Below are 24426 nucleotides of genomic sequence, written 5' to 3' on the forward strand. Positions count from 1 at the left end.
GCAGTAGTGAAAAACAAGTGTTTCACTACCAGGATATATCAAAGTTAAAAGCACATATCGTCCTTTTTTAATATAATGCACCATGCCTTTTGAGTTGTTCAGGTCCCACCATAGAGGTGACATAGGTTTTGAAAAGGAAGGTTTAGGTCTGGCAAAAGTTATATTTTGCAAGGTCAAAATGCCAGTTTAAAACTACACCCCCATGCTGCAATGGCAGGCCTGAGACTTGTTTCAGGCGACTTTTGGGAATGGCGCAATGAGTGCTGGAGGTCCACTGTAGCATTTAATTTGCAGGCCCCGTATATACGTAGTGCCACTTTATTAGGGATTTATAAGTAAATGAAATATGCCAATTGGGTGTAAGACAATTTTACCATGTTTAAAGGAGACAGCACAAGCACTTTAACACTGGTTAGCAGTGGCAAACTGTGCAGAGTACTAAGGCCAACCAAAACAAACTCAGCAAAAACAAGAGAAGCTCAGCAAAAGGTCAGTGGGAAGACCACGCTAAGGCTGACAGGTCTAACTAACACAGACTATCTTTGTTTTTGCCAACATGTTCCTTGAGGATGAGGTTGTTGTCCAGAGGAATACAAATCACGTGATATTCAACTTAAGTTGGAGTTCGAAGCCATCAAGATTTAGGTCCCCGAGACAGGTGTGTATGGTTTCTTGTGCTCTGCAAATCATAGGTCTTGATTGGGTTAAGCTTCAGGTAGGCACTGGTCACCCAGGTATGGGTGATGTGCAGCTAGTGCTTGGTGCACTGGGTGTCTGTAGCATGGGAGATTTTCAAGTAGAGCTGACCATTCAGCAATTCACTTCTCTATTCCTCCGACCATTTATGAAAAACCAGTCAACAAGAGTAACACCCCGAAACTAGCGAGAAAATGGAAAAACATCACTGGGGACTCGCTAGATAATACACTAAACACTACATTACCCCCCCTTCCGAACAATGTGGAGGAAGCAGCTAAGACCTATACTACCTGGCTGGACCAGGCTTGTTTATTCTTAGCCCCCCCAAAACCATCCACACCACTCGGGCCAAGCCTGCCGCCCCTTGGCTCACAGATCAAATAAGGGAACATAAAATAAGGTGCAAAAAACTTGAAAAAATCTGGCGCATGCACTATAGAGCAGCTGACAAAAAAACGCTTAATTCGGAACAAAGGCGTTACAAGGAATCCATCCTTCAAGCGAAAAAAGCCTTTCTCACGAGGCAGATAGAAGATGCAACTAATACCCCTAAAGAACTCTTCCTCACGGTCGCTTCCTTAGCAAACCCCAAACCTATGGAAATCCCAGCAAGCCTCTCACTCTGCGAAAGCTTGGCGACCTTCTTTCGTGAAAAGGTGGAAAACATCTTTCTCCCCTTAGATAGTATAGTGATGACCTCTTCACCGAGGGAGGCCCTTGATTCCGCCAGACCTGAACCCACGCTTCTATATTTCCCACCCATCACGGAAAAAGAAGTGAGAAGTCGACTACTAAAAATTAAATCAGGCTCCCCTCATGATCCCTGCCCCACAACAATAACTAAACTTGCACCAGACGGAATTGCTAGGGGTCTCACTCCCCTCTTCAATCAGATGCTGGAGAAAGGGGAATATCCCTCTAGTTGGAAGCAAGCCTCCATCTTACCCCTGCTAAAAAAAAACAATCTTGACATCACGGAGATGAACAATTATCGCCCGATTGCCAGACTCCCACTCCCGGCCAAAATAATAGAAGGTTACCTGAACACACATCTTAGTACCTTCCTCAAATCGGCGGATGTACTGGACTTTTCCCAACACGGCTTCCGAGAGGGGCATAGCACGGAATCCGCCCTGATTAAATCTATGGAAGATATCAGGCAGGTGATGGATACAGGGGGCAGAGCAGCTCTGATCCTATTAGACCTCTCGGCAGCCTTCGATACGGTCCACCATAAGCTTCTGGTGGACCGGTTGAGGGCATGTGGAATTCAGGGAAAGGCCTTAAAAATCTTACAAGCATTCCTGTCTGACAGATCCCAGACAGTGGCGCTGGGCGGCCACGAATCTCACTCCTTTGTGCTTCCTTGCGGAGTTCCTCAGGGGTCTTCGTTGAGCCCAACCCTTTTTAATGTATATGTGTCCACCCTCGCCCCGGTGATTCGATCATTTGGCTTTCAACTCACGGCTTACGCCGATGATACACAGATTGTGGTGTCCCTCCTTCCCGGTAACACAGAAAATACCGCCGATAGATTCAGAAACTGCATGCTTGAAGTTGGCCGCTGGATGGCACAAAGCTGCCTCAAGCTGAACTCCTCCAAAACCGAGGTTCCGCTCTTTGGTGACAGAGACAACTTTTGGTCCCCAAGATGGTGGCCAGACGAATTGGGACCTCTCCCTGATCCGGTGGACAAAGTGAAAAATCTCGGTATTCTGGTGGACACCTCCCTGACCTTTAAAGCCCAGGTGAATGCTCTTTCCTCCTCCCTCCATTTCATACTCAAAACCATCAGGAAAATACTACCTTATCTTGAGAAGAAACACAGGAAAACAATAGTTACGGGTCTAGTGCTCTCACGCCTAGACTACTGTAACAGCCTGATGTTAAACGCCCAGCAGAGCGTTTTAAGTAAACTCCAGCTTCTGCAAAATGCAGCGGCTCGCCTTATCACTGACACACCCAAATTTGCCTCGGTATCTCAGGAGCTGGTCAAGCTTCATTGGCTGCCGGTCCGTAAAAGAATCATGTTCAAGGCAGTCTGTATGGTCTTTAAGGCCCTCCACGATTCGGGACCTAGGCACTTGGAATCTCTTTTCCGCTGGCACAAACCAGCAAGAACCCTGAGGTCAGGACAACTGGCGCTGGTCACGGTCCCCAGAATTAAAAGAGCTCGCTGGGGAGGCAGGAGTTTTTCTCTTGGGGCCGCAGAGGCCTGGAATAAACTTCCACTTGCGCTTAGACAAATCCAGAATCTGATGGCCTTTAGAAAAGGTCTAAAAACATGGCTCTTCACTCAGTAAGCACGCTTCAACACACCAGTCTATCTTTCTAGCGCCAGGACACCTCCGGGTATCAGAGCGCTCTATAAATGTGCAAAATAAAAAAAATAAATAAATAAATAAATGTATCATCAGCATACTGGTGATTCTTGGTGTTATTAAGGAGTTGAGTACCAAGCAGCTCCATTTACAGGATAAAGATAACAGGGGACAGGGCAGAAGGGATGTTTTTGGACCTGGAGGTGTCCAGGTGAACAATGGAAAGGTAGTAGGAGAACCAATGCAGGACACCGTAGGTAAATCCCATTAGAGAATCCATGGTGTGTATGAGGATACAGAGGGATAGTCAAATGTGTTGAAGGCAGCTGAGAGGTCTGGCAATATCAAGAAGCAGCCATCATCATCTGTGGTCAAGGAGGTCATTGTGTACAATGTGCAAGATAGTGCTGCATCATGACCTGAAGCCAGACTGGTAGTCGTATTGGAGATGGTTAGCATTAATGTGATCTTGGCATTGAACATAGCCTGCTTTTTCAGTGATCCTACCAATGAATGGTAGGCAAGTGACGGCCTGTAGTTGGCGAGGTCATCAGGGTCCAGTGTAGGTTTCTTTATGAATGGGAGGATCTGACCTGTCTTGAAAGCTTCTAGAAAGATGCCTTGAATGACAGAGGCTTCGGTAATTGGTAAAGGGCAATGGAAGAAATCTTTTCAAGAAAGTGCTTTGAGGGAGTTGAGTATGTCAGCAAGATCTTCAAGAGATAGGGCTTTGAAGGATGACCTTTGTGGGATCCTACAGGAATAGATCTGCTCAAATGGACTGCCAATCACGTTCAACTCAAACTGAGTATAACCAATTTCAATTGCGTTTTCCTGAGGTTCCTGGGAAGGGTCAAGCTGGCATACTGGAGGGCCTGCGATAACAGCTACTGGGCATATAACATTTTGACTTCAGTTTGAGGAGAAGGGACTAAGGATTAATTGAAAATAAAGCTTGGACTAATCTCATAGGACTAGAGGTAGCTTTATTTAAAAATGCATAGCCACCACACAAAAAAACCTTTTAAAACAGCATTGCTCAAACAGATGGCCTGCTGGAAAGCCAACAGAATGTACTGGCCAAAAATGTGTATGGAACAATTTAAGGGAAAGTGAATGTCAAAACATTATAAAAACACTACAATTAAGCCCACAGACAAAGGCAGATAAATACGGATAGTCACTCCAAGCATATAACACTGAAGTGTGGAGCTAACTTAACAACCAATAACAGTACCATGAACACACCTTTAATTTACCCTGAAAGATACAATCTTGAATTTAATAAGTACTTTCTGAGAGCATGGATGCCAGACTGATAGGAAGGGAAGAATAGGATGACCGTAACAATAAAAATTCAAGAAAGATTGGTGATAAATTATTACCGCTCAACAAAGAACAAGTCAACCGACCAAATATCAGTACGAGTGCACTCTCTATTCCCCATACATAGATTTGTCCCTGAAGCCATTTCAGAATAACACCAGGGCTTACATAAAAGATACATTGATATTGTTTAGAAGACTGACGAGCTCATCTTTGATCCAATGCACCAAATTCTAACTATCATGGATGTGGAGGTGTTGCACACTCGCATTTCACAACGAATCACCTATGTATGCCATGGAAATATATTGAATCACATAGAATGGCCCCACAATAGCTCAACAGATGTCATACCCAAAGATAAGCAATTACCAGACAATACCTTGAGAGAGGTTCTAGGGATGAAGGCAAAACAGAGGGTATTATTCAATAAAGTTGCAGCAATGATCCTTAAACTTCAAACAGTTAAAAAGGCTAGGGAAGTTGCTGGAGTTACACAGCAGTCAGCTAATACACACAATATGGATCAATACAATGTTTAACCCATAAGGGATGAATAACACTAATATAGCACCACTCTTTCAGAAATAAGACCTCAGTTGATTCCTGACTTGTAAAAGAGCAAATAAGCAAGATAACTATGAGGTATAGAAACACATTTATTCTGAAGCTGGGATATCAAATTCGTTTACAATCAAGAAGCCTTTAGAAATGACTTTCACCAGTGACAGCACATGACAGCAGATGATACAAATCTCCATAAAATATAGCAACCTGTATGGTTGATGTGCTTATATAATAGTACACAATAATCTTTGAAGTCTAAATATGGCTGCACACACGGTTTCCTTTTTACCATAGCTGCAAGACCAGGAAAGTTATCACCAGAATTAGGAACTCTGATAAAGAGGAGATTGAGATGAGAAGCATACAATAAGATAGTAGTGCATTTACTTCATCCACCCGTCTGTCTGTCTACCTGTTGCTGCCTCCCTCCGTTCCCCAAAGAGTTCACTGGCACTCAGCCACTACTGTGTGATAAGTAATTCTTTATTCAGGATGACATAATAGGCACAGTATGTGACAACATGCAAGACTACAAAAAGATTGCTGACTGAGGCCCGGTTATTAGTGATTACATAGCAACAAACCAATGAGAAGTGAGGTTAATCTTTTTCACAGGATCTGCACTCTAAAACATTGTCCAAATGGACCACTGTGTCATCTTATACAAGAGGGAGTTTGTGAGAGTTATAGTTCAGTAACTGCTCTTCAAGAGAAACAGCATGTTCAACATTGCCAATCATGAAGAGCTACTGAAACAGAACCTCCAATGAGAGCTATAATAAAATAAATCTGAGTCAAAATATCGAATGTTTGAAGTAAATGAACTGCTGAGAAAATCTCTATGACAAACATAAGAGAACTTTTTGCCTATGTAATTCCTATTTAATGTATTTCCGCAATAATAGGCCAATCATATGGAATTAATTCTGTAAGATGATTAACTTGAGAACATGTTGATGAAGAATAGCAAACACACTATTGTGTTATTTAAACCCTCTAAAGACAAATGGCCTTTCTTCAGCAACAAAGTATAACATTGATATGCATTTTAATATATTATGCATGTCTAATAAGACATTTATATTTGTTAGGGAATTCATATGCATCCTTTTTTAATTGTGCGTGAGAAGTGTAACTAAATTAACAACCCAATAAAGGTGAATTAGAAAGTCTGGAATCTCACATTGGAAGAGTGCAAAACAAAAAGAGTTCAAGAAACAAAATGAAATGCTACATTAGCTACTTCCTAATTTGCATTATCTTAATATGAAATCCGTGTTAGGACCCTCACAGTCTATAAGTTCCTAAATAAGACACAGGTTCTTGGCATCCAGCAAACACATAATATGGGCCACAAACACTCATATTCTGATCAGAGTATACACACTAAGGGGATATAAGAGTCCTATTTTTGAGGGGCTAAAAAATAATTACCAGAGAGTTTCTCCTCACCATGGTCACAGTTACAAAGGCCTGTGTCCAAAAATCAGCTGTCACTGTCCAGCATTCTCCCAATGCCTAGTTTAAAGCTCTAGAAGCCACTCTGAACTAGGAAAAGTGTACATATTGTGTGAGCTCCTGTTGGAAAATGACGCTCCCTGAAGAGTCACCCCAAACCTTTTGCCTTCTTCCTTCTCTTATTTTGACCTTTTTTGTGTTGGCTTTGGGACTCTTGACACTTTACTACTGCTGACCAGTGCAGAAGTGCATGTGCTCTCTTCTCTAAACATGGTATTGGTTTACACCGGTTTGGCATATTTGATTCACTTGCAAGTCCCTTGTAAAGTGGTATACTATATACCCAGGGTCTGTAAATTAAATGATACTAGTGGACCTGCAGTACTGAATATGCCACCCACAGGAGTAGCCTTTACCTGCCCAAGGCCTGCCACTTCAGGGCCTGTGTGTGCAGTTTACCCACACTTCGATTTGGTATTTAAAACTACTTGCCAAGCTTGAAACTCCCCTTTTATTACACATAAGTCATCCCAAAGGTACACCTTCGGCAGCCCGAAGGCCGGGGTGCTGGGTAAATGAAAGGACATGTACTGTGATGTTTTGCATGCCCTGGTTGTGACAAGCAGCCTATTTCGTTTTTCACTACTGTGATGCCTACTCCTCTCATAAGTTAACATTGAGAATTCCTGAATACACTTTTAAGTTGTATTTCCTGATCAGAGAAGAGTAGCTTTTTTATGTTTCATATGTTTGGAATGGTAATGGCAAGTCCTCCTTACTGGTCAAGCTTGATTTGGCATTTCTAGTTTAGAAATACCCCTTTTAGAAAATGGACAAATCTATGTTCATAATTTTGTGCACTTTGCAGTCTGTCTCCAATATTTGTCTGGGGTGGGTGACAGCTACACTTTGTGCATTTTTTCTATATTGCCACAACACAAGAAGGTTATGTTTGCCTGAATACCCATGTACCTACATTTGAATTCTGAAGCCCTTGTCTAGACAGGCTGGAAGGGAGGGGCTAACACCACTTCAATAGGCTGTGTCCTGTCCCCACACCAAGGACAAATTGCCCCCTACAGATAGCTTGGCAGACAGGCCTGGGATACTTGGGCAATTCAGAGAGCTGCTTTGAAGTCATGCCCATATCAATGTCACTTTTGGATAAAAGCACTGGGTCTCTGACCCCATCAAATGAGACACTACTGGACTTGTAACTGAAGCTCTGTCAGAAGAACTGCTGTGCTGCTTAAAGGCTCAACTGGACTGCTGATCTGGAAGGCCTGCTGCTCTCTGACTCTGCTGATGGGGAGCTACACTCTTCCTTAACTCCAAGTGATCTCCAAGGGCTTTGTGGCTTGCCTCCTGTTGTTTAAGACTCAGGGATAACAAAGTCTCTACCTTGCTCCTGTGGCTGGCTCACTGGAGGTGGTCCAGACACATTTCCTGTCTGCATGTAGCAGAACTGGCGCATCGATCTGGTTGCGGGAGTAAAATCAATGCATCACATCAGAACCAGTGCTTTGCCTCCAGAGATTGATGCATCGGATCGCGTAGTCCTGCCGCTACAGCTTGGTAGAATCAACGCATGCCCTCTACTGCATTGCAGAAACTGGTGCATTTCTCAAAGCCTCTCGGCCCCAGCACCCGTCTTCAGAACTGCCGCATCACCATCACTGCATGGAGAAGTTCAACACAGCCTCCACCTGCAAGCTTCGAAATTGACGCATCTCGCTGTTTGTGACCAGGAAATGTACTTTGTTCACCGAGACCTGCATGCGTCCTGTAGTCGGCCAAGTGCTCTATCGCAGTCAGCCCAAAATTTGAATTTGCCTTGGTCTATCTCAACCCAAAATAACCTATTTAAGGGCTACTTGCTTCTAAGAGTGTTACTACATTTATTCCCTTAAAATTCAATATCTAACTTCTACACATTGGATTTGTGTCATTTTGGTCTTGGTTTATTCAGAATATAATAATCTATTGATAGAAATCTATGTGGAGTCTTTTTGAAGTGTATTCATTCTGTTACTGGGTGCGTTTGTTTCACAAATACTTTAAACATTGCCTCTTTAGATAAGCCTGACACACTGTGCCTAGCTACCAGAGGGTGAGTACAGGTTACCTTTTAGTGTGTATCTAGATTACCGCGACTAGTGTGGAGGTTCCTGCCTGGCCTGGGTGCAAACCTCAGCCAACTAGAGCTTGTGGCTCTGCTGTGGAATGTCAGAAAACCATAAGACACATGAACATAAAGATGTTAAATAAAAATGAGAAGATAAGCCCGAAACAGTTGAGGAGCATGCCATAGCCATCTCTGACCATGGATGGGCTTTCAGCCATGGACATCCAAAGCTCATAGCCAAGGGGGAAAGACATAGTAAAGCACCACATTGCCCTTGAAGACAAAAAGTCCCAGAATCGCACCTGCTTCCAGATCTTTAATCTCTCTGGGGTAGGTAGCTTTTCTAGCAAACCTCCCAGAGTTAGAAAATAATCCCTACCAATAGATAATGCTATTCTATGCCTGCTAAATTTCTTCAAATGACAAAAGCATCACAAGTATTATAAGGCAAATCAAGCTGATTACAGATGAGATGCAAGCTTTCAGGACAAATAATTCCCTTCTGTGGAGGTCCTGTGGAGTAAGTATTTTGTTGGACTTGGATGAAATATTTTTCCAAAGGAGGAAAGATGAACTTTGTTGGAGTCCTTAGGAGTTATTTAAACCAAAACTTCTGATATAAAGTTTCCACTGCAGAAAGGAAATGTGGAACACTAGATGATATTTTATAAAAGATCTACTACTTTTAAACAAATAAGTGGTAACTGCTAACCATAGACTATCACTGTTAGACCTGGCACCTTGACGTGGGTCTCCCTTCCACTTTTTTTCGTTGTGCCTCATGTTTTTGCTGGTGTTCGCTGCTCAGAGCACTGTGCCACTGCCGTCCAGTGCCACAGTGCAATGCTCCCTATTGTAAATTGCTATATTGATTGGATTCCATGTTTGGCTTATTTGGTTTACTGTCAGTCCCTAGTACAGTGCACCAGGAGTGCCCAGGGCTTGTAAATACAAATGCTGCTGGTGGGCTTGCAGCACTGGTTGTGCCACCCACAGAAGCGGCCTGGTAAAATGTGTCTAAGGTCTGCCATTGCAGAACCTGCGTGCAGTCTGGTACTGTCATGTTGACTGGGCAAGTGCACCCACTTGCCAGTCCCTAAACCTTCCCTTAACTTCATATTAGTCACCCCTATGGTAGGCCCAAGGCCAGGGTGCATTGTAAGCATAAGGTAGGACAAGCCCTGATGTGTGTGGCATGTCCTAATAGTGAATTACAGCCATTTTCGTTTTTCACTATTGTAAGGCTACCTGTTCTCCATAGGCCAGAATGGGCTGCTGGAATTATTACATTATATAATCCTAACAGACTCAGAGAACATGGTAGAAATTCAAGTTTAGTATGCCTGAACTTAGAATAATAAAATACATATTTTAGTAAAGTTTATTTTAATATCCTGTGTTTGCAAATACCACTTTTAGAAAGTTAGTATTTGCTTGCCTAACCATTTCAGCCCGCCTCTGCTAGGATGTGTATCTGCTGTCTGGTTTCTGTGAGTGACAGGGCTGGGGAATTCCAGGAGACAGGCTGGGCAGCCAGGTGGTGAATAGGAAGATTACATTCAGATAGGTGGGAGAAGTACACCTGCACTCTGAATAGGGCTGTGCCTTTCCACCACAATGCTGGCTCCACCCCCTGGGGAGCGTCTGATGTCTCTGCCCTACACACTGAAAGGAGAAGCCAGAGTCCGGTAAACAAAGTACTCCAGAACTGGGTTGAACTGGGCAAAGGCCTGCAAGAACAAAAGAATTGCACTATAAATATTGTGGCCCTGCTCCCAGGAAATCAGATCCTGCTTGAACCAAGAAGAACCTCTGCCCAACGAGAAGGAACTGGAGAAGCTGCAAGGAGGAGTACTGTCCCTGACCTGGGGGACTGGCCTGCAGTGGTTGCCTTGTTGCGAGAGGAGAGGAAAAGACTAAAGGAACTTTTATCAACTTGTGCTTTCAACAATCTCCAAGGGCTTGTGGGTGAGCTTGCCCCCTGAACGGAGTCCCAGGAATATTGGACTCCTACTGCCTCAGACAGAGCCGCTGGACATTGCCAAGATTTGCTCTGCCACTGGAGCCGCGATCCGAGTGCGACTCGTATCCCCCTGTCCGCTTTGAAGACTGTGCCCGGCCGCCCCGCACCGTGTGACTTCGCTTCAAATTCGAGCCGTAGCTCGCACCGTCCAAGAAGGTCAGCCCACACCCTGCTTCACCCTCCCCCCTTCGAGCCGCACTGAATCGCCGCACTCCTGCCGCTGGATTTAGGGATTGGAGCGGCCCGCAAGGCTGAGTACGGCCCGTACGCTCGCAGCGTACTGGCCGCCTCGCACTGCGCTAGTGAGATCCCCCGACAGCCCCGCACTCTAAGAGTACGGCCCGGACGTTCACCACGTACCGGCCACCTTGTGCCGCGCTGCTTCGCATCGAACAGGCATCCCCGCCCTGAGGCACGACACGCATCCCGCCTCGCACAGTGAACGCCGGAAAACCAGCATCGTCCGCCTTGCTCCCTTCGGGGCCCCCGCTCTACGCCTCTCACAAAGACGCCTACAGCCAGCCGGGGTCCGCACCACAGAGGAGCCGCCAACGTCCCTGGTTTGCCTTCACTCCTGCCAGCGCCTCGTCCGCGTCGGACGCATTAAAAGGTACTGTACGGTTCGCACCGAGACTGTGTGCGCACCGGACCGGAGAGTCCGCAATGTTTAGTTAACTCTTTTTGTATACGATCTTCCCCAAAAGAGCCGCACAGTCAGCGCGAAGCGCATGGAACATAAAGACACGCATTTTTAAAGAACTCTTAAGTCCAAGGAGAGAAACCAAGGAAGCTGAAGAAGATAAGCCTGTCTGCTCGTGACAAGCTACCAAGGGGGTAAGCAGGGGTTATTTTAGGAGTGTATACCCCTTTCTAACTAGAAGCAAGGGTCCCTATTTGGACAAAGGTGCAAACCATTGCCAACTAGAGAACCCCATTACTAACATGGTTGATACCTTTTCTTCAGTTCTAGTATGTTGTGAAAGGAGTGGGTGTAGCTGGAAGGAAACTATAAGGAACAGAGTGTGTGCAATGTGGACAACACCACATATCAGAATAGGTGTAAAAACGTTTTTGGCAACCTTTTTACTCTTGAAGGGTAGTGTAGATTAAACATGTTTAACAATACTTTAATAGATAGGAGGCATTTGAAAAAGGGAAGGAGCAAGCAAAGTCAGACACATGTAAGAGATGTTGTAAGAGTAATACTTGATTTAGTTAACAAAAAGGAGACCAGACTTTCAAGACATATGAATGTAGGCAAGGTAAAGGACGATGTAGTCATTTTACATGAGAGTACAGTGTAGAGCAAAAATAAATTGTCTGCTGATGCATGTGAATTGAGTTGTCTGTGAGAAGATAAGGCATTGGAAAAGAAAGCAGAAAACAGTGTTGCCCAGTTCACCAGTGCTCCAAACCTATCTACTTAAAGGATTATGTTAGCCTTATAGGTCTATTGTATTTAATTCCTCCTAGTGTATATAGGATAGAAGGGAGGGAGCAGAGTTGTGCTGTGCTTTGTTTGGTGTTGGTTCCACGTGGGATCATGAGATTTGCAGAGCACTATTGCGAATGTTCCCAGGGGTGGCAGTTGCGATCACACTGGACCTGTTGAGCCATGCCTCTAATATACCTAGTTTATATAGTGTTTCTGTGTCTATTTTTACATTTCAAGTACATGTCAAGAGACCAGATATGTAAACAAGGCCAGTGACTGGGCTGGTAAACAAGATTGCAGTTCTTATTCAAGTTCTTTATCCATTGGTGGATTTGATAACCCCCATGCTGCTGTTTGTGTGTATTGCATTCAGAGGCCCCACAGATGTGAGACAAGGTGAAAAAAATATCCAAATTCTATTCAGCCAATCAGCATTATTCATGCCCCCATTATCCACTGTGTTCTGCTGGACATTGAATTACAATGTAGCACCCAAACCTGGAGTGTTTGGCTGTGCTTTGCACGAATTCCACAAACCTAAACTTAGCTTCCTGCCCCACTCCTCCTGTAAAAGCCTGAAAACAAAACCCTTGAAAACTGGAAGAACAGGAAAAGTTTAAATTACTTTATGTTGGGCATAGCTTCCCTTTTGGGTGCTCCAATATAGAATAAATACTTCTCTCTCCACCAGGACGTCAAAGAGAAGACTTGCTTTGGCAACATAGAAGGACGTTTGTTAGAAACAGCACTTGTGTGTGGTGTATTGCTGTATCCCTAAAGACTACAGCCAATATATTGCTCTGAAAGAATTCCTGTTGCCTGTGACCAACACTGGAAGAAGAGGAAGCAGTACTGATCAGCCTGTAGAAAGGAGAAGGATGTAGATGATTAAGAAAACAAGACAAATATATGCAGTCTTAAAGTCTATCTAGATGTCATCTAAAAGAAGCAAGCCACTTAGAAGACATGACAACATTCGACTCCAGCTGGCCAGAACCAAACGAAGGACATCTCAGGGTTGAGCATGTATAGGAAACGTTCCAGGGATGCGAGTAGACAAAGTCTACATTTCCTCAAACCTCGAACCATAACTAATGTTGTGGGAGGCTGAATCTCCACATTTCCTGGTAGAGAGAGAGAAAGGGGGTTTCCCATTGCCCAAAGCCATAAACTATTATTTCATTGGCTGAGTATAGTTTCCAAGATTACAGAAACTGTGGAACCATTCGTCTAATTCTCACCATTCTAAAGATAAATCAGCACAAACGTATGGCTGGACCCTAATCCTAAATGCCCCTACCCAACTTCTATGTATGAACCAGTAGGGCCAGACTATATCCCCTTTCCTACGGTACTTCTGTTCCCTAAAACGTATGCCCTGGTATCTGTTTTGAGATAAAAATGCATAACGTTGATGTATTCTAGGCACTATGCCAAATTCTAGCACGAGCAACTTCTCTGAAAGATCACTGACTTTGAGATCAATTAAATCAAACTTATCTTATTTGAATTATGTCTATTGTCTCAGGAATACGGACTACTGGGCTGCTGTAGGTAGGGTTAACACAACAGTTCAAGGATTGGTGGGAGCAGGCTCTATCGCCGCTCACAAGAGCACTGGAGGTCTTTGCGTTGTCTAACCCAGCTATTATAAGACAGCTGGGTTAGAGAGGTGTAAAATGAGCTTGCCTGGCCGGCCTAGGAGATTTGCGCACTTTAACTTGAGGACAAAGCTTCCTGCTGCCTCTCAGCAGCAATTGTCCGCCCCATCTTGACGCTCAGTGAAGGACATTTGCTGAAAAATAAAATGGTAATAAAGAAACTTTATTACCGCTTTATTTTTCAGCTGTGACCTAGTGGCCTGGGGCTTTTGTTTGTGGGGCGATGATGCTCTGCTCAAACGGAGGAACTGCCCCTGGATTTTTAAGTCATTTGCAGCACATCTTTTGGGGGGGCTTAAGATGTTTGTTTTGAATTTGGTATTTATGCATTTTAGTTGTCTATTTTCATGCATGTGTAATGCAACGTTAATCAATGCTGTATTTTATTTAGTTTAGCATGGCCAATTTGTCATTATTAGAACAAATATTTACCGCGAATATTAGGCAAAAGCAAAGACCAGGCTAGTCAGTGCCTACAATATTCACGGTAAACTCCACGATTCACTCGTATGCTAATTAAAAATCAGTCAAACCACACGATATTCGTAGACATTACGAGAAAATAAATGGCTCAAAACCTTTTCGAAAAAAGCTAAATTGGGTGCTTTATAAAGTTACATACAAAAATAAGACAATATTTTCCTGAAAAGCAGAGTGGAATTGTAGCATTTAAAAAATATATTATACTATGGAGGACTTCCTGAGCACAACATTAATACAAAGGAAAAAGTGCACTATGCTGGGACTTTATATTTAAATCTTACGACGTAGTTGGTACTTTGTGGTTGCTATACGGGACTTAGATGCTTGAGTTCAGTCAAGTGGTTGAAAAATATTCACTTGTCACACTTCCAAAAATCACATAAATGCAGTATGACAATCGAAGAAAGTTCAAGTCATGACATTCCAATTCATATTTGAAGAACAGCTTTGCTCCGTTGCATTCGTATTCGAGGTTCTTGGGAACTACAATTTGAAAGCTATGTGGTCTGCAACTAAATGTCCATGCAACTGGTGCACTAGTATCCCGCCTTTTTTGGCTGCTTATTATCATAAGAGAATCATTCCCTAGAGGTTATGATTCACACTGCCCTTACACGTTTAGCATTTTGAAAATCGAAAAACCTGGCCTTTTGACAAATAACGTCCTCCTCCTTCCATCTAGCGCCATAGAGACTGCTGGAGTGATGATGGCGAAGAGATAGACCAGCAGTAAGCAGTGACTAGTATCAAACCCATCTTGATCTAGGGATCTAAGAGAGGGTTGAGTGTGCAGAAGTCACTGTGCCCTTACTGTCTCCGGCATCATTCCTGCCCCCTCTCGCTTTAAGCAGTCAACAGCCCTCCATACTTGTGCTCAGGCCTCCCTGAGTTCAAGTCAGAGAGCTGTATGGTGCAGCACTCTGTCTCCTGGGCAATGGAGAAGCTCAGCACCATGGAATGGGTCCAAGGATTTGTTAGTGTGTGCGCATCTTTCTGCGTATGGATGCGCTTCTAGGAATGTGGGTGGATGCATTGCTGTCTGTGGGGGTTACTGTTGGCATAAACTGACCCGAGCATATTTTGACCATCCTTGATGATATGGTTGGCATCTCTAACAAAATGATGGCCATGACATACTGTGAACATTTTCTGGCATTTTCTGCATTGGCAATATGGTGCCTCTGGAATTAAGGTGACCCTGGCATGTTGTCATCGGTCATCCCGTTACGGTAGATATTCCTGTCACTATGATGGCCATTCCAGGTCTAATGATTGTTAACATTGGCAAAGTGGGGGCTATCCTCAGCATAATGGTGACTTTGTAATAAGGTGGTTCATCATTGCAATACTTTAACAATACTTTGCATATATATGGCTAGCCCAGGCATAATGGTACCTTTGCCCTATTTTGATTGACAATGACATTATCATGGCCATACCCGTCTTAATGATGGCCTTTCAAGGCATTATAATGTTTATACCTGGCACAATGTAGGCCATCTCTGGCAAAATAGTGACCATGGCATACATGCGTGGCTTATTCTGTGTATCTTTGGCATTGTGATGGTCATCTTTGGCATACTGGTGGCTTACCTTCAAGCATCGAGGTGACTATCTCTAGAATACTGGTGGCCCTGCCATACTGAGATTTTACTTGACAAATATTGTGTATCCTTGATATAATGCTGAGCAATTCAGGCATATTAGTGGTTTTCACTATCTTAACAGTGGTCCAGTCAAAGTATCCAGTCAAAGCATACTGTGTGTATCACTGAAACAATTGTGACTATTCCAGGCATGGTTCTGGCCCTCTGTGACATAATGATGGCACTAGTATAAGTACTTGATGTAAATGACAAGCTGATGGTTTGTAAATAAACTTGTGTATTTACTAATAGTGTGATATATGGTGACAATAGTATTATTTGCAGACAATGACACCCTTTTGTCTGAGGGGGACTAGGATTATTTAAGTGAAAAGCTGATATTTAGAAGTAAAATATAGTAAGCTGATTTTGCGAGATAAGTGAATCCATTTTGATGTAAAATGTAAAGTTTATTTTTGAATGATAAAGTCTAGGTCAAGTAAATGTTTTTGGTTGGCTTTGTTTGTGCTATATAGCACTTGCTGCTATGACTATTTCATGACCCTGATGAACCACTTCATCATCTGTGTTGATTTTTATTTAGGACAATCTTCAGTAGTTCCATGTGGAGCCTGTGTACATACACACACACGTACATACTCTATCTTGTATATAATGTTTGGACAACATTCTTGCAGTGAATATAATTTGACTCATTAATATTGTACTATGCATTTTGAGATCAATGATTTCAATGAAAACAGAAAATTCGTCCCATGATTTGGAACACAAACAATGTAACCATTCGATACCTTTCATGAGCAACCAGAAGTAGTGGAGGTGCAGCAAATGTAACAATGTTGACTCATGTGCACATTAGCCTGTAGAATACGTTTTTTTCTGTACATCCTAGTAATGAAGATGCAAAGAATGTATACTACAGAAAAACGCTATATTTTGCTAAACTTTACCCACAAGTTAAAAATACTGCCGTGAAAAATTAAATATTGCCCTGAAAAGTTCAAGTATTTTTACGCAATTTCACAACTGAAATGTAGCAACAATTTACCTGATGAATCTCAGAGCAGTCCAACAACAAAGTCCATAGAGCCCATCTACTTTAACTCTTTAATTTCCATTCGGTAAACAATGCGAGTTGGTTTCTTAGGCATGAGTAGTTCCAAATTTGTTTTCACAGCCTGGATACAGTAGGTGTTGATAAGGGCTATACGTCCGCAAGTACCTAAAAAAAAACCAATCAGAAACGAATAAGGCAAACGTAATTGAACGCATGTTGCAAGTTGTGACATACCTATTTACACATTCCGGTAACATAAGCACAAGCGTTTTTTCCAAAATGAAATCCTGATGCACAATTAGTTGTAGTTTCTGCTGCTTTGTTGCTGAATAATGTTAGGGTTTCCTGTGTTATTGTTATGGCATTGAATTTAATGATAAGAAAGTGCGAATGGAAACATAACCGATGAGAAATGTCAATGGGGATTATTTATTTCCTGGTTAACGGCTTTCAAATACATCTCCAAGAATAGTACTTGCTGTGACAGTTCTATGAAAATCAAGGTAACGTCTTTACTTCGAATTTTCATAAAGCGCCCAAACCACAAGATGCCATCTCAGAGCACTGGGAGAGAAACACAGCAATCAATGGATCACGTCAGTATGGCAGAAACGCATAGGCAAAACTGTGGCCCGCCTTTGCAGTGGATTCCAAGTGGGCCAATGGCATGAGGTATTTAATAGAAAAAGTAAGTAACAACAAGAACCCAAACTCATAAATGCACATAACATGCATGTCCCAGTAACAACTGGGAATTATACATCCCAGTTAAATTTCGACAGGCTACACCTGCTGAAATTGGACTGGGGGAAACTGCAGGGGTGTGTTTATCACACCAACTAAATAACATGTGCGGTGTACTCTGTTCTCTAGTTATTCTGATCCCTACGCATTCAGTTTTTTGGGGGTTTTTTTTGGGCAGGAATCAAAACTTTATGGCCAGCTTGTATTCGGGTTGGTGTCCAACTAGGTTGCCCGTACTAATAGAGTATCATGAGCTAGCTAGTACTCAAAAGTGAAGCCATACAAACTGCAAGGATCTATTCCTCAGTGTACAACCACTACATTTTAAAGCTCCTTTGAAGGGAAGTTTGAATTACATTTGAACACCAAAATTAATTTTCTAATTCTCAATAACACCTAAAAATATATATTTCAAGTCTGAGCGACAGTTTTCTGCCTTTAAACTATTATATTTTTGGCCCATCTCCAAAGCTTAAATTGCCATAACGGTGCGTTTTGATATTATTTTACAATATTGGACTTGTTAAGCACTAGTTTGTTTTTTTAGCATACCAAAAGAGAAGGGCTATAGCTCTGCCAAGGGCAAAGATTGCCTGTTAAACTTTTCTTCCTTCAAAAAGAATTTCACCATGACCATGGCAAAGATAAGAGTGAGAGGCTGAAACTATAACAGGTCTTACATTTGAAAAGGTTCTCCTCTGATGCTAGCATTGATAAAGAGTAAATATTTAAACGGAAAATAAATCCAATACTTCCTAATATTGCAGACAGCAGTGTCCTTCTGCTACACAACCACATGTGCGACAAGATGTTGACAACACCAAATGAATAATAAACCTTCACACGCTGTTAATTCCTCTCGCTTCAGCTCACTACAGTCCTTCCTACCACCGTAGAAGACCTATGAAGTCCTCGGGTATTACTAGGCTACACTCCTTATTACAATGCTAGATCAAATCATTGTAACTATAATCACTTAATACGTAAACATACAGTGATATTGTTTCTATGTTGAGGTAACAGCATTACTTTTGACTATGACCGCAGACAACCCAAAATTTGATTTACCCTTCTGAGAAGCTGTGGGAGCAATTGAGCTCTGAATTATGTGCTGTACAAACTAACAAATATAAAAATATATACTCCTCAGCATACAATGCTGAACCCGTAAAACAATAAATAAATGAATAAAAAATAGGTAAAGGGTCCCAAAGTTACGGGCCTGTTGTGGTGCTGCCAAATATAGCGGTTGCCACTAACAAGACAGCCTAGTCTTTATTCCGTATCATGCCTATTCCGTATCATGCCTATTCTATCTCATGTCTCTTGTCTTTCACCCACCACCCTATACTTACTGTCTATTTAGCTCATTACTTTCTATCAGGTCTTTCCCCCTTTTTTATATTTTCTTTTCTTTCCCTTCTCTTTTTACTTTATTCTCTTTTTTCTGCCTTTCCCTCTTTTGCTCGGAGACAAAGTCTGGTTAAGAAAAATAAGCCCCAGTTGCACTAATGAGTGCCGGTTCCCATCACCACAATTTAAGCATATAATGTTCCTGATACTATCCGACCACAGAGGTTCCATTTAATAAGAATGTGTATATTTTCCCTTTCAGGAAAATGTATGCATTTGAATGCATTGGTTACTTGTTCTCAAACAAAATATGTTTGAATATGTCTTTGGTTATTAAAGAAGACACATCGAAGGTTTTCCAAATCATAGGCCCTTGTTTTCTCCAAACTAGCCATAATTAGCTCTGTGCAGAATAGGACTTTGAGGCAGTCCTGCGTTTTAGCCAACACCAATAACCATGCCTGGTACTTTGTTTTCACCTTTTCTCTTACAAGTTTGACCTTACATTGTTATTATGCTTAGTGTAGGTGGTTGCAAAACCAGGACTGACAAAGTCAATTTCATAACATGGGGTCAAGAGTGGGGTGACCAAAATGAACCATGCATTGAATAACTGACAACCTGTGTACATAATAATGGCTTGAAGAGAGAATGGGCTTCAGAGGGACAGTCCTTTTAGAGTCCACTTCTTACCTCAACAACTGCTGCGGACACATTAACATTTCAAACTTTTGCTTCAGCTCGTTGCCTTTCCAACTGAGCTTAGAATACTTCCCCTGACCTTCATGAAAAAATCCAACCTCTCCTGCCGTTTTTATGCTGATGACACACAACTTTGCTTGAAAGTAGACTTTTCAGGGGGTATAGTTCTGTTAGCTCAGACCCTTTTAAATGCTTAGCCTTGACTCACCACCATCTCAAATTACATCCTTCAAAAGAGAATTTCTTCTGATCTCTTTCCATAACTGCACAATCTCAGTTTATTTGTGGCTTAGCGCTCTCAATGACCGAGAACGTTGCCCATCCATCATTGATTGCAACAATCACTGAGCTTCATGCTGAGTAAGAAACTTCACCTGTAAACCCACATTAAAGTATTTTAAATGGAGCACTATTTCAAATAACACTCTAACAGGAAATCAAACCCTACCTCCCAGCTGAAGAATTCAAGCAATGGTCACCCTCGCTAGTGCTAGCTGGACTGGACTATGGAAACTCCTTACTCGCTTGATTACCATAACTTCATCTCATGCCATTAAAGGAAGTACATGCTAAAGCAAGACTATATTCTAGGACTAGGAAATCTGACCATATCACACCGATCTTTATTCCTTTTAACTGGTTCCCAATCATAGCCAGATGCCCATCAAGCCTGCCTGTACGATTTGCATAACTCTTCACTAAGATTCGTCCACTTATCTAGGAAATACATAGGTTATTTTAGGTGGCATCATCTACGAAGCTCAGACATCCTAACCTTGAATGCCAGATCTACACAAGGAAAACTTAAACAATTCTTCTTAGAAATTGACCCTGAAGCAACTCTGTTATCAGACCAAACTCTTTATTTGTAGGCTTCCAAAGCAAAATGAAAATAAGTATTGTGGCAATACCTTGCAATGTAAACTATTACCATGTTGGACTGAATTAAATTAACCATATTGAGGGACACTTTCTTCGATATAGAGACATCTGCATTCCTGTTTCTGCTGCTTAGTCAAATACATAATGTATTACTCCTAAATAATCTACATTCAATAACTCAGCCCCCTATGCCTGGGCTGCTACAACCTTCTAAGGACCCTACAACTCCCGGTCCTTCTGCTCCCAGATCGATATTTTCCTTTATTCCTATATATTGTTTAACATCTTTTCTATTTAAGGCTCTTGGTCACCCATTTGAGCTTAATTCGAGATATACAAAACCACACTTGAAATATGGGTCCAGCTGACAGCCCTGAAGAGTTTTAGTGGCTCCTTGAATCCGTGGCAATGAACTGTATTTACTCCAGGTCTCAGAAATCCTCCTGACGTCAGAAATTTTGACAGAGTACTCAGTCAGGAAACTAAGGGGTCCATTACGAGGGCGGGCACCGTAACGGTACACGGGACTGACCGCCAGGGTTGTGGCGGTCCCGCTGTGGCAATTAGGATGAGACCGACACCCTGGCGGTCGCATCCCGCATATATTACATTGTGGCGGGTGGTGCTGTAAGCAGCACCCGCCGCAATGCAATATATGCATGTTGTGCTTTGGCATGCACAACATGACAGGCACCGCGTGGTGCCTACCACCTTGTGTATGCCAAAGAAGGAGTGTACCAAAGGAACCCCCCAGTGCAACCACCCACCCCCCCAGGGGCCCGCAACGGGCCCCCAATGCCCATCTCCGCATGCCTTTCCATGGCGAAGTCTCCGCCATGGAAAGGCATGCATCATAATATGGATGGCGGTGCCTGCAAGGCACCGCCACCATATTGTGTTCCTTTTCCCCCCCGTTTGGCAATCCGACCGGCGGAATAGAGGCAGACGGTCTTTCCGTCCACCGCGGTACCCCTTGCCATACTAATATGGCGGCAAATGAACCGGGGACATTTGGCAGGCGGATCGCCATAGTAATGGACCACTAAGTTCTAAAATGTTTCGGAATGTGTAAGGAAAGGACCTGCAATGGGTGGGATACAAGGCTGGCCTGCTGTATCCCAAAATTATCCGTCAAATCTTCTGAACTGCACTACGCAGGTCATAACAAAATAAAATGAACATGACTATGGAATATTCAAAAGGATGTTAAAAAATGCTGTCAAATTAGAAAACAAGAATAGTTACAAAATGAAAGGTAAACAATAGAAAGTAAGATGATCAAGTAGTATTATGTGCTCAGTGTGCCAAAATATCGGTTAAAATTTGTATTTAATCAACTTGACTATGAGGAGTCTGAGGAACACTAGATGACAAGAACACTAGCCTTCCTAAGGAACAGGGCCATGTACAGTAATACAGATGTCCAGTAGGGCCATATGACAATTCAGGTACAGCGGATCAAGATGTTTTGTAAGATCGATCACCAGACTAATTGCTAACACCAAAGAGATCCTTACGGACCCACTCTACTCTGTCCATCACTGATCACATTAACACACCAGTTATTTACAGTGCAACGAGGTCCTAGCAGGTGTCAGGAAGCACTATATAAAATAATGTTATTAAATCACCAATCAATTTAAGCTTTCACAATATACATCTTAGAGATGTATTGCTCACAGTAACAGTAAACTATACCATGAAGGTAATATGATAATATAGCAACATAAAAACGATAGAACGAATACCAAAATGTCAGTCCCCAGCACTTTTGTCTCAGAAGTGCAAATCCGTCCTTTGAAACTCAAAGTTAGATAAAATTGGTACTAATGGTCTTAGCGATAGTAATATCAGTCATTGGTGCTTTAAGACTACGTAAAGTTAAAACTATATGAACATTATTAACTTAAGAGAGCAATCTCATACATGTATACAATTTACATCATGTTAACCCAAAAACTTGATCTGAAAACATGCCTTGAATGCAAATGAAATGATCAGATGTCGTGAATTAAGTGAAGAAAAGTGCTTTTTAAACTAGCTAGAGTTCTCATAATTCTCTAACATTTTTTCACATGCATTTTTAACACCCCCTTCCTGAACATTTATATATCAATTTTAAATAGAAACTATTTGTAAAACCTTGTTTAAAAAAAAACAACAAAAAAAACTGGTCATGCTCTTAATAGCTCCCCTCCATTCAAAGCGCGACTGTACATCTTTCATGATATTAAAGTTTAGCGTGCAAATTCATCACGAAGACAAAAATAAAACCTGCCAGAAGGAGGAACAAAGCAAAACCGATTGATTTAGCTCAATAAAAGTGCACTAGCTGAGAAGATCACGCGTTTAGATGAAAGATGAAACAGATGCAATACACGGCTAAGATCAAAGAGCACCGTCAGTTCGCTCTCAGAGTCAGAATCCAGCTGAGCATCATGAGCCCTGCCTGCATAATGAGAAAGGTTGACTAAAACATAAGGATTAGACAGATGAGCTGTCTCTTTCCAGAGCATTGCTGGGAGGCCCTGCTGGGGCACTTGGAAAGACACATTAGAATGATACACCTACACCTGCTGCTCCACAGTCAGGCCTACAGGGGGCCAGACTGGAAGAATACATTTCACTAATAGACTTAAAGGCGATTTTTCAGAAGCGCAATATGGACCCCAAATGTCTGCCTTTATAGCTTACAAGAAGTGCACCGTTCAGCAAAATGGTTGCCGACGAACTCTCATTTAGCTCATCGGAGAGCCTGATAAAACAAGCATTGGTTAATGCAATTGGTTTCGCCTCTGTGATTAAGATTGAGCAGTTGTGCAATATAAGTTACTGAAGCACCTTTTTAGATTTATATCACATACAATAGATTTCACAAGCAAGGGCAAGCGCTATGCCGGCGAACCCTAATAGGCACAGCGTAAAGGATGTGCAGGTGAAACACAATAAGCACAGCACAAGAGCTGTGCAGGTGAAACCTAAAAAAGGAAAAAACAGAGCAAGAATTTCTCTGTTGGAAACTTGAAAAGCAGACACCAAACTGTAGGGCATTCAACGTCAATAGAGAACTATGCACACGCCTCATCTATTTACTTAAAGCATGGTCCACACACAGTGAGAGTGAGTGGATGTTTAGGAAAATGTAGTCATCATATTAACTGATCCTTTTAGTATGGCCACAGAAAAAAAAGACAGTCCGAAATGTATACTTTTTTTTTATATAGCGGGAACTCGACCCGAAGGTATTGGTGCGCTTTACATGAGTACCGGTTACCTTACATATTCAGGTACAAGAAGATTAAGTGATTTGTCCAGAATCACAGGATGTGGACGCGACCCCGAGGCTCGAACCCTGGTTTCCAGCATCAAAGTCGGCAGTCTAGCCGACGGACCACATCCTCTTCCCATGCTATACCATAAATGTTTAAAAGGCTAAAAAAAAAAAGACAAAATACATGCTTTCAAGAAAACGTACCCTTAACATCCACCTCTGCCTGTCCATGCAGGGAAAAAATAATTTTCAACAAGAAAGTAATACGCCTGTAAACAAGCGGTATACAGCGCTACATTTATGTTAAAATGAGTTAAAGGTGGAGACGAGTTGCGCAGTAAAAGGTAGCAACAACATCACGGACCTACTGAAGCAGACTGAAAACGAAATGACAGAATTTGAGAAACACATAAAGGGGCATGGGACTAAAAGAAGTACTATAAGGCCTGTCACACTAGAGCAGAGTTCTTCAAACTGTGCCCCCCCCCCCCCCCCCCGCGACACCATCTGGGGGAAGGGGGGGGGGGGAGGCGCACTCCTCCCAAAAATCTCACCTTAGTTTCACACTGTCCCAATAGATGGGGCACGATGTGCCCCTACTTCGGTGATTTGAAAGAAAACCACAAGCAGTGTGCTTTCCGTTTCACAGCACAGGAGACTCCGTGCCTCCCACTGCAGCTGAAACATTTCAACTCTCGGAATTAATCATCTC

The 24426-nt window shown here is 42.5% G+C and overlaps 1 protein-coding gene across 1 annotated transcript in view; it reads right to left on the reverse strand.

The window, feature by feature from the left end:
• Nucleotides 1-15388: 15388 nt before the first annotated feature.
• The window catches only part of LOC146855885 (uncharacterized), a 295136-nt gene continuing 286098 nt past the window's right edge, over nt 15389-24426 (reverse strand). Inside the window, exon 7 of the mRNA XM_085653829.1 lies at nt 15389-16927. The gene's annotated coding sequence lies outside the window, so the exon portion shown is untranslated. The remainder of the gene's footprint in view (nt 16928-24426) is intronic.

This window comes from Triturus cristatus, chromosome 4_1 (genome assembly GCF_964204655.1).
Source record: "Triturus cristatus chromosome 4_1, aTriCri1.1, whole genome shotgun sequence".
Classification (NCBI taxonomy): Eukaryota; Metazoa; Chordata; class Amphibia; order Caudata; family Salamandridae; genus Triturus; species Triturus cristatus.